The 8,273-nt window shown below is 47.5% G+C and overlaps 1 non-coding gene across 1 annotated transcript; it reads right to left on the bottom strand.

The window, feature by feature from the left end:
- Positions 1-992: 992 nt before the first annotated feature.
- TRNAG-CCC lies at positions 993-1,064 on the bottom strand. Its single transcript has one exon. It is a non-coding gene; the product is annotated as a tRNA-Gly (tRNA).
- Positions 1,065-8,273: the final 7,209 nt, after the last annotated feature.

Below are 8,273 nucleotides of genomic sequence, written 5' to 3'. Positions count from 1 at the left end.
GACCTGCAAGGCCGGCGGGAGTGCAAGGAAGCCCCGTGAAGGCCCTCCCTGGCCCCAGGCAGGCAGGGGTGGGGAGAGGCAGGGAGGAAGCAACTTACCCTCCCTCTTCTCCTGCCTCCTCCTGGCTGAATGAGGGCTGGAAGCGGGGCGGCCAGAAGCAGGGGGCGGGGCTTCGTCATGTGCCCCGCCCCCGTACCTCACCCGGGGGAACTGCGATCCCCCGCGATCCCCTCCGAAATGACCTCTGGGTTCTGGTTGAGTTTAACAGTTTTGTTCACTTTAAGGACTTTATTGGGTTTCACTTTTAAGCCACCTTGAGCAAGTTCCCTGTGGAGGTGGCTTGAAATTTCTAAATAAGTGTACCGTGATACCTCCCAAATGGGGCCCTTCCATGTGCAGGAGAAGTCCCCCCCACACACACACACACACCACCAGACACAGCATTGCATGAAGAAATGCAGTGTGCTCATGGCTTTTGGGAAACTATGCAAAACTGAATTGTTCACGAGGGCTTTTCTAACACAGGCAACAGAGTTGTACTATACTCAAAAGAGTCACAAAGTTACTCGGAAAAATGATTAGGGACTGTGGTCTATACTACTCTGTACAGTTTGATGAAACGAAGATCCTGCTATGAATTTGCATCATGTAATGTGTCACGTCAATGCTTATGCTTTGCATTGGTTCTGTTCATAGATTTCTGCTTGGTTCTACAACCGTCATCCTATTGCATTGAGACAGGTCCAAGATGGGTAGCTGTGTGAACCTGTCTGTAGTAGCAGAAAAGAGCAAGAGTCTAGTAAAAGACTAACAAAATTTGTGGGAGAGCATGAGCTTTCGTGAGTCACTGCCCAATTGGAACACATGAAACTGCCTTCTACTGAATGACAGCCTTGGTCCACCAAGGTCAGTATTGCCCACTCAGACTGGCAGTGGCTCGCCAGGGTCTCAGGCAGAGGTCTTTCACATTACCTACTGCCAGATCTTTTAACTGGAGATACCAGGGATTGAACCTGGGACCTTCTGCATGGGAAGCAGATGCTCTGCCACTGAGCCACGGTCCCTCCCTAATAGTATCTGAAGTGGTGAGCAGTGACCCATGAAAGCTCCTCCCCTGCCACAAATTTTGTTAGTCTTTAAGGTGCTACTAGATTCTTGCTCTTTTCTGCTCCTATTGCATGGATTACTGAATGTCCCATCCATCAACCATATTGACTTACTCTGTGTGATCTGCTGGAGTCCAAGTGAGAAAGGGCGACTATAAAACAATGTAAATAAGATAATTCTTATTTATTTATAAGATGTATTCTTGGTGTTTGGGGGGCAGCAGTGGGAGGGCTTCTACTGCCCTGGCCCCACTGGTGGACCTCCTGATGGCACCTGATATTTCTGGCCACTGGATGGGCCATCGGCCTGATCCAACGTGGCTTCTCTTATGTTCTTTCGATATCTGATTACAGCACAGCACAAACCCTACCACTAGCACTGGCCCAAGACATCGCCAAACCATACCACAGCTATTTCAGGACACAATTCTTCAGGTCCAGCCCATTTCATTTTGCAGTAACCTTCCGCAGCGCTCTTTTTGTAGAAAAAGCCCAGCAGGAACTCATTAGCATAATAGGCCACACCCGACAGCAAAACTGATTAGCATATTGGGCCACACCCCTGACAGCACAGCTCATTAGCACATTAGGACACACCCCCATGTTACCAGAAGTGTGGTTATCCAGCCACACCCACCTTTTGCTTGTTATTCTGTTTACCTTGTTTGTTGTTCAAACCCAGGGCTTTTTTGTAGCAGGAACTCCTTTGCATGTTAGGCCACACCCCCCTAATGTAGCCAATCCTAATGAGTTCCTGCTGTTGGGTGTGGCCTGTTATGCTAATGAGTTCCTGCTGGGCGTGGCCAACTTGGGAGCCAGCCGGAACTCCGTTCCTGTGCGTTCCTGCCCAAAAATAGCCCTGACCTTCCTAAAGTTTAATAAGATGGCTATGCGTGTTTTCAATAAAAAGCTATTTCAGTATTCCGGTAAATCAAACCCACCATGTCAGTGAGAAAAATAAAGATGTCAAGAAAAAAAAGACCTGCAGCCAAGTTCTCTCCAAGAATTGCTGGAGTTGTATTTTGTTTCTTCTTTTTTTAAAAAAATGCAAAGCGGTTTTTATAAAACACCCAAGCCTGTCGCCTTCTTTCTGAACTGATGCGGTTATCTACGACAGGGTTGCACTCCCCTTGAAGGAAGAGGTCCATAGTCCAGGGGCGCTCTGGGACCCAGCCCTACTGTTGTATAAGCAGGTGGCATCTGTGGCCAGCCCAGAAGTGCTTTTCACCAGCTTTGACTGGTTAGCCAGATACACTTTTTATTTTTATTTACCTGATTTGGAGTCCCCCTTTCTCACTTGGACTCAGGTAGGATCACACAAGTTACAGATTGCCTGGAAGAATTTAGGACCAGTCGGATGAACATCTCAACTAATCCCTCATGTTCAAAAGATCGTGGCGAATCGACAGCCCCTCCTTTTCTGGTTAAAACTAATAATGTTCAAGCAGAACTCCCACCTGCTCTCATCCATGATGATATGACTCCCAAGGAATTAGACCAGCAGGCAATATTAACAGAAGAGGAGAACAAAAAATACTAACACCCAGGGCTATTTTGGGGCAGGAACGCACAGGAACGGAGTTTTGGCTGGCTTCACAGTTGGCCACGCCCATTACAGCCAAAACCTCTGCATGCGTGGCTACAGAGGGAAGGCCTGGTGAGCGACACCCCCCCCCGGCGACTCCGAGGTGGGTGGGCCAGGGGGGGTCCTGGAAGGATTGCGAAGGCATTTAAATGCCTCCCTGTGCCTTCCCCGGCCTGTCCAAGGGCCGGCTTGCCTGGGCTCCCCACAGCTGCGGGGCGCCCGGGCAAGCCAAGCGAAGGCATGTTTTGGCTACAGAGGGGGCAAAACAACTCTGGACCTGATTAGGGTTTTTTTTATATATATAAATATCTGTTGTACTTAGGGGCTCTTTCTGCACTCTCATTTTAATCCATGTTCACCACGGTGTCCTCCAAGCAATCCTGCACTAAAATAGAATTCAACCTTCTTTTTAATCCAGGTCTCTCCCCCCCCCCCCCGCCATTCTGCCCTAAAATTGAGTTCAACCTTCTTCAACCCCGTTCTACATTACATTACCTCTCTTCAGCAGTCAGGCCGGTTTCAGCCTGCTGTTGTCCCAGGTCACTTGGATGCTGCTTTGCCGTGGACTTGAACGGCCTCGACTCGAACGCTGAGAAAACCCAGAGTGGCAGCAAATGCAGAAAGGACCAGGGTCGCCAAGCTCCAGGTGGGGCCTGGAGATCTCCCCAAATAACAACTGATCTCCAGGAGAGAGAGAGAGATCAGTTCCTCTGGAGAAAATGGCTGCTTTGGAGGGTGAACTCTGTGGCATCATACCCCACCGAGGCATCCCCAAACCCTGTCCATCCGAAGCTCCACCCCCAGATCTCCAGGAACTTCCCAAGCCAGACCTGGTAACCCTAAGTTTGGCCCTGAGACAAATCTTCAAGTCTCCTTGTTGTGCAAAGCCTGCTGCATGGCCTTGGGCCAATCAGAGAAGAGTCACGGGGCCACCAGGACTGTGTACAGGTTGCTGAAACTAGGATGCTACTGTGGGATTTTTGAATAATTTAATATGATGTCAATATGTCAATAATATGTCACTGAATATGAGACTGTCGGTAGCTAGGTGAGGTTAAGATCTTCCCTCTTGCTGAAGATTGCTATATATTGTTATATATCTGATTGTAATTCATGGTTTTAAATTATATGTGACTGTTTTAACTATATGTTTTGTTTTAAATTATATGATATTGTTTTACTTGGCACTCGGTGCCCCTGTTAGCCGCCCTGAGCCTTCGGGATAGGGCGGGATATAAATGCGAAAATAAATAAATAAATAAACACTTGTGCTTCGCTTCAGTTCTGTTTTTAGACTCCTGATTTGGTTCTGCAGCCCTGTTTCCTATGGGATGGGACATTCAGTGGACATTGTTCACTGAATGTCCCATCCTGTCGATTGCATCAACGTTGTGTGATCCTACTTGAGTCCAAGTGAGAAGGGGGGATTCCAAATTAGGTGAATAAGTAGTTAATAAAGTCCAGGTTGTTAGCCTTTTTCTTCCAACCAGCCATGTTCCAAGGTGGATTGTTTTAGGTAGTCAGTCTGATGAAATCATATCTAGTTTCCCTGTAAGATCAATAAAAAATACTTCCATTCTTTGTTCCAAATTTATTTGAAGGAGTTTGTTCTTCCTTTGTATGCTGGTAGGTGTTAGCAGGGCTTTTTTTTGTAGAAAATGCCCAGCAGGAACTCATTAGCATAGTAGGCCACACCCTGACAGTGCAGCTTGTTAGCATATTAGGCCACACCCCCATGCCTTCGCAAGCGAAGGCAAGGTGGGAGGGAGGGAAAGTTATGCATTCTACCCAGGGGTCATTTTGTAGAAAAAGGGGTTCATTAGCATAACTCATTAGCATAACATATTTTCATATGCCACACCCCCTGACATCACCAAGAGTGTGTCAGAAGGCAACCCCCACCGCTCAGGCGCCACTGGACTGTTTTGGATTGCAAGCTATGGGGGGGGGGGGAACGTCCAGATCTGTCCTCACAGAGGAGGGAGAGCTTGTACCTAAATAACACTTGGTCTTAAAGGTGCCACTGGGCTGTTTTGGGCTGGGGGGCTCTGCAATCTACCTGGCTGCTTCTTGCCCTGACTGAGGGCTGCTGGGAGCAGGGGGGGCTTGTTTCATGTGCCCGCCCCCTGGGCTCTTTACTGCCGGAGCTTCGCTCCTGTGCGCTCCTGCAAGAAATGACCCGATTCCACCATGATCTTCTCGGAAGCAACATGGGAGACTCAAAGACGTCATCGAAATATACTTGAAAATGCACAATTTCACTTTGTTCTCAACTTCCTAGACACACAGCTTACAAAATCTTGAGGATAAAGTACAATTTGAATATGGTTCATTTTAAAGAAAACAAATGGGGACTCTTCGGTTAAGCAGAGATTGGGGGGGGGAGGTTGCTTTCTTATTACAGCCACTCCTGCCAGTCCTGTTCTTTGTCAGAAAAAGGAGCACAGAGGCCCCAAATTGTATTACTTCCTAGCTGTACAGAAAACTCAATTTTGCTTCATTGATTGCCTGACCTGTATTTGCAGGATTTTGCTCGGGGGCTTCCATAAGAGGAAACCGTCCTGATTTCATCGGCTGTGACAAGAGTTCTGCATAGGGTAATTGTCTTTAAAAGGGGGAGCTGGCAGCGTTCATGAAGAGGCTTCTCATTGTTATTGCGGAATGAAGGGGGGGAAAGAGCGGGGTTGGGAAGAAAACAAAGAGGTAAGTGTTAGAGCCTTAGCAAAGCCAAGCAGACTTTCTGTAGCTGCCAAGGCAATGGCAGGCATCTATTTTTGCTACAAGAAGATGACCCAGTACGGCATCCCAAGCAACTGGTAAAGGACAGCAACTACGCATTACCCTGTTCATAAGTCTGTACCAGAAGATGAAGAAGAAGAGATTGGATTTATACCCCATCCTTCACTGCCCGAAGGAGTCTCAGAGCAACTTACAATCTCCTTTCCCTTCCACAAAACAGACACCCTGTGAGGTAGGTGGGGCTGAGAGAGCTCTCTCAAGGACTCCTCTTGAGGGAACAGCTCTGAAATAACTTGTTACTAACCCAAGGTCACACCAGCAGTTGCATGGGGAGGAGAGGGGAATCAAACCCGGTTCTCCCACATTAGAGTCCGCACTCCTAACCACTACGCCAAGCCAGCCGGTGGGGGGGGGGGTGTCCTGTCCCCATGCACTATGAGTTGTGCTGAAACTAAACTCTCTCTCTCTCTCTCTTTTTAATACACTTCATTAAATTTTTAAGGTTATACAGGGGTAGGGAAGAGAAAGGAAACAAAAAAAAGAAAGAAAGTCGTCTGTATACAAATCTTCTCCACTTATTTCAAATTACAAAAAGACAGACTGTGAGTTTTTAAGAGTTCATGAAGTCTTCTTCATATCATATTATCAAAATACTCATATCTTTCTGTTTCTTTTTTATCCAGTTGTAAAAAGGAGTCCACAGTCCGAAGAAATCGTCTTCCATTTGCCCTCTTAGCATCAAAGTCAATTTATCCATTTCCGCACTTTTCCATAATCTTCACTATTAAGTCTTGTTCCGAAGGTATTGTTGGAAGTTTCCAAAGGGTCGCAAGTAAGATTCTAGCTGCTGTTACTGCGTGGATTATAAAGTATCTTTGCTTTTTGTCAAAAATCATCTGGTATACAATTCAGTAAAAACAATTCTGGTCAAAAAGGTATTGAGATCTGCAAAACTGTCAGTATAACTGTAAGTACTGTTGAAACTAAACTCTCAGATACAATTTCAGGATTGGGTCCCCAGGAAGTGGGCAGAGGAGCTCAAGACGCTCCGTAATACAGGACTTATACCCCGCCCTTCTCTCGGAGTCTCAGAGCAGTTTACAAACTCCTTTCCCTTCCCCTCCCCACAACAGACACCCTTGTGAGGTAGGTGGGGCTGAGAGAGCTCTGACAGAACTATGGCTTGCCCAAGTTCATCCGGCAGCTGCAAGTGGAGGAGTGGGGAATCAAACTCGGTTTTCCCAGATTAGAGTCCGCACACTTAACCACTACACCAAAGGCCTCGTCCTGCTAGGAGCTAAGCTTGGTAACAAGTTCAATTTCTCTCTGTCTCATTCTTATTCAGTAGGAAAACACAATATGACTAGAGAAAAAATAAAGGAGTGCCAAACCCACTGAACGACTACACATAGTTGTTCATTTGTTTTACCCAGTCTCTCTCCATAGAGGAAAACCTGACATTTCTCACATACATCTGCTCCTGAAGCTCCGTAATGGTTTAGTTTGAACGACAACACATCTCGCCTGTACTAGATTCTGGAAACCCTGTGGGCATCCGTCCTGTTAATTCGTCAACAGGGGCTGCCAATGGAAGTGGGCTTTAAGAGAAACTGTTATGGACAAACCTGATGGAGACTTTCTCCACAAACTGTAGCACATCACCCTCTGCACATCTGCTTTTGCCACAGCAGAGAGGCTAAAGGGTACTGAAGCATCTGCTGCCACTGGCACTCACTCTTACCAAATGGTAGCAAAGAGGCAACTCCATACCGCTCTGGCACAGCATGGCATTTCTTGCACCGAAGAGAGGGAGTGGACGACAGAGACAGCGGCTGGCTGGCAAAGCATCAGTCAACACTGGGCAGGCAGTGCGAGCAGACAGCAGCTGTGGTCCTGCCACATCTCTTCCAGGACGACGGGTGGCCCACAGGCAAGAGCATTCTGGCCAAAGATAGTATTTAGGAAACAGTGGGTTCTATGGCAGTGATTTCGCTTCCAGTGGTGTGCATACATTCATGTGTCACTGTCAGTGTTGGTCAGACAAGGTTCTAAAGGACCACAAAAGTCCACAAAGCACATAAAACGGAGGGGATGGGTATACCAGGGGTGGCCAAACTGGAGTTCGACAGCCGCACATGGCTCTTTCACAGTCTCATTTAATGTTAATAAAAAGCAAATATGCATATTTTTCAATAAGAGAAGAAGGAGGCGGCGGAGGAGACTGGATTTATACCCCGCCCTTCCCTCAGAGTCTCAGAGCAGCTTACAAACACCTTTCCTTTCCCCTCCCCACAACAGACACCCTGTGAGGTAGGTGGGGCTGAGAGAGCTCTTTCCAGAACTGTCCTTGAGAGAACAGCTCTGAGAGAACTATGGCTTGCCCAAGGTCATCCAGCAGCTGCAAGTGGAGGAGTGGGGACTCAAACCCGATTGTCCCAGATTAGAGTCCGCACACTTAGCCACGACACCAACCTGGTTCTAAACTTGTGTAATATCTGTTCATGTCTTCCAGCTATCAAGCATCTGATGTTTATTCTATGTGGCTGTTATGTTAAGCAGGTTTGGCCACCCCCCAGTATGTGCCGTGGGCAACATTTAGAGTTGACAACTCTGACTTTGGAAATTCCTGGAAGTTTGGGGGTAGTGCCCCGGGGAGGCTATGCTGGGGACGGGCTGTGGCTCAGTGGAAGAACCCCTGCTTGATGGACTGAAGATCTGAATCAGTATAAAGCAGTTGTGTGTGTGTGTGTGAGGCATGGGGCTCAATGGGTATGTGATGCCACGGAATCTGCCCTCCAAAGTTGCCCTTTACACCGGGGAAACGGATCTCTGTAGTCGCCAGT

This window comes from Gekko japonicus, unplaced genomic scaffold, assembly GCF_001447785.1.
Source record: "Gekko japonicus isolate JY-2015 unplaced genomic scaffold, Gekko_japonicus_V1.1 scaffold526, whole genome shotgun sequence".
Lineage (NCBI taxonomy): Eukaryota > Metazoa > Chordata > Lepidosauria > Squamata > Gekkonidae > Gekko > Gekko japonicus.
The sequence above is the reverse complement of the archived record's forward strand: the minus strand, read 5'-3'. Positions and strand labels throughout refer to the sequence as shown.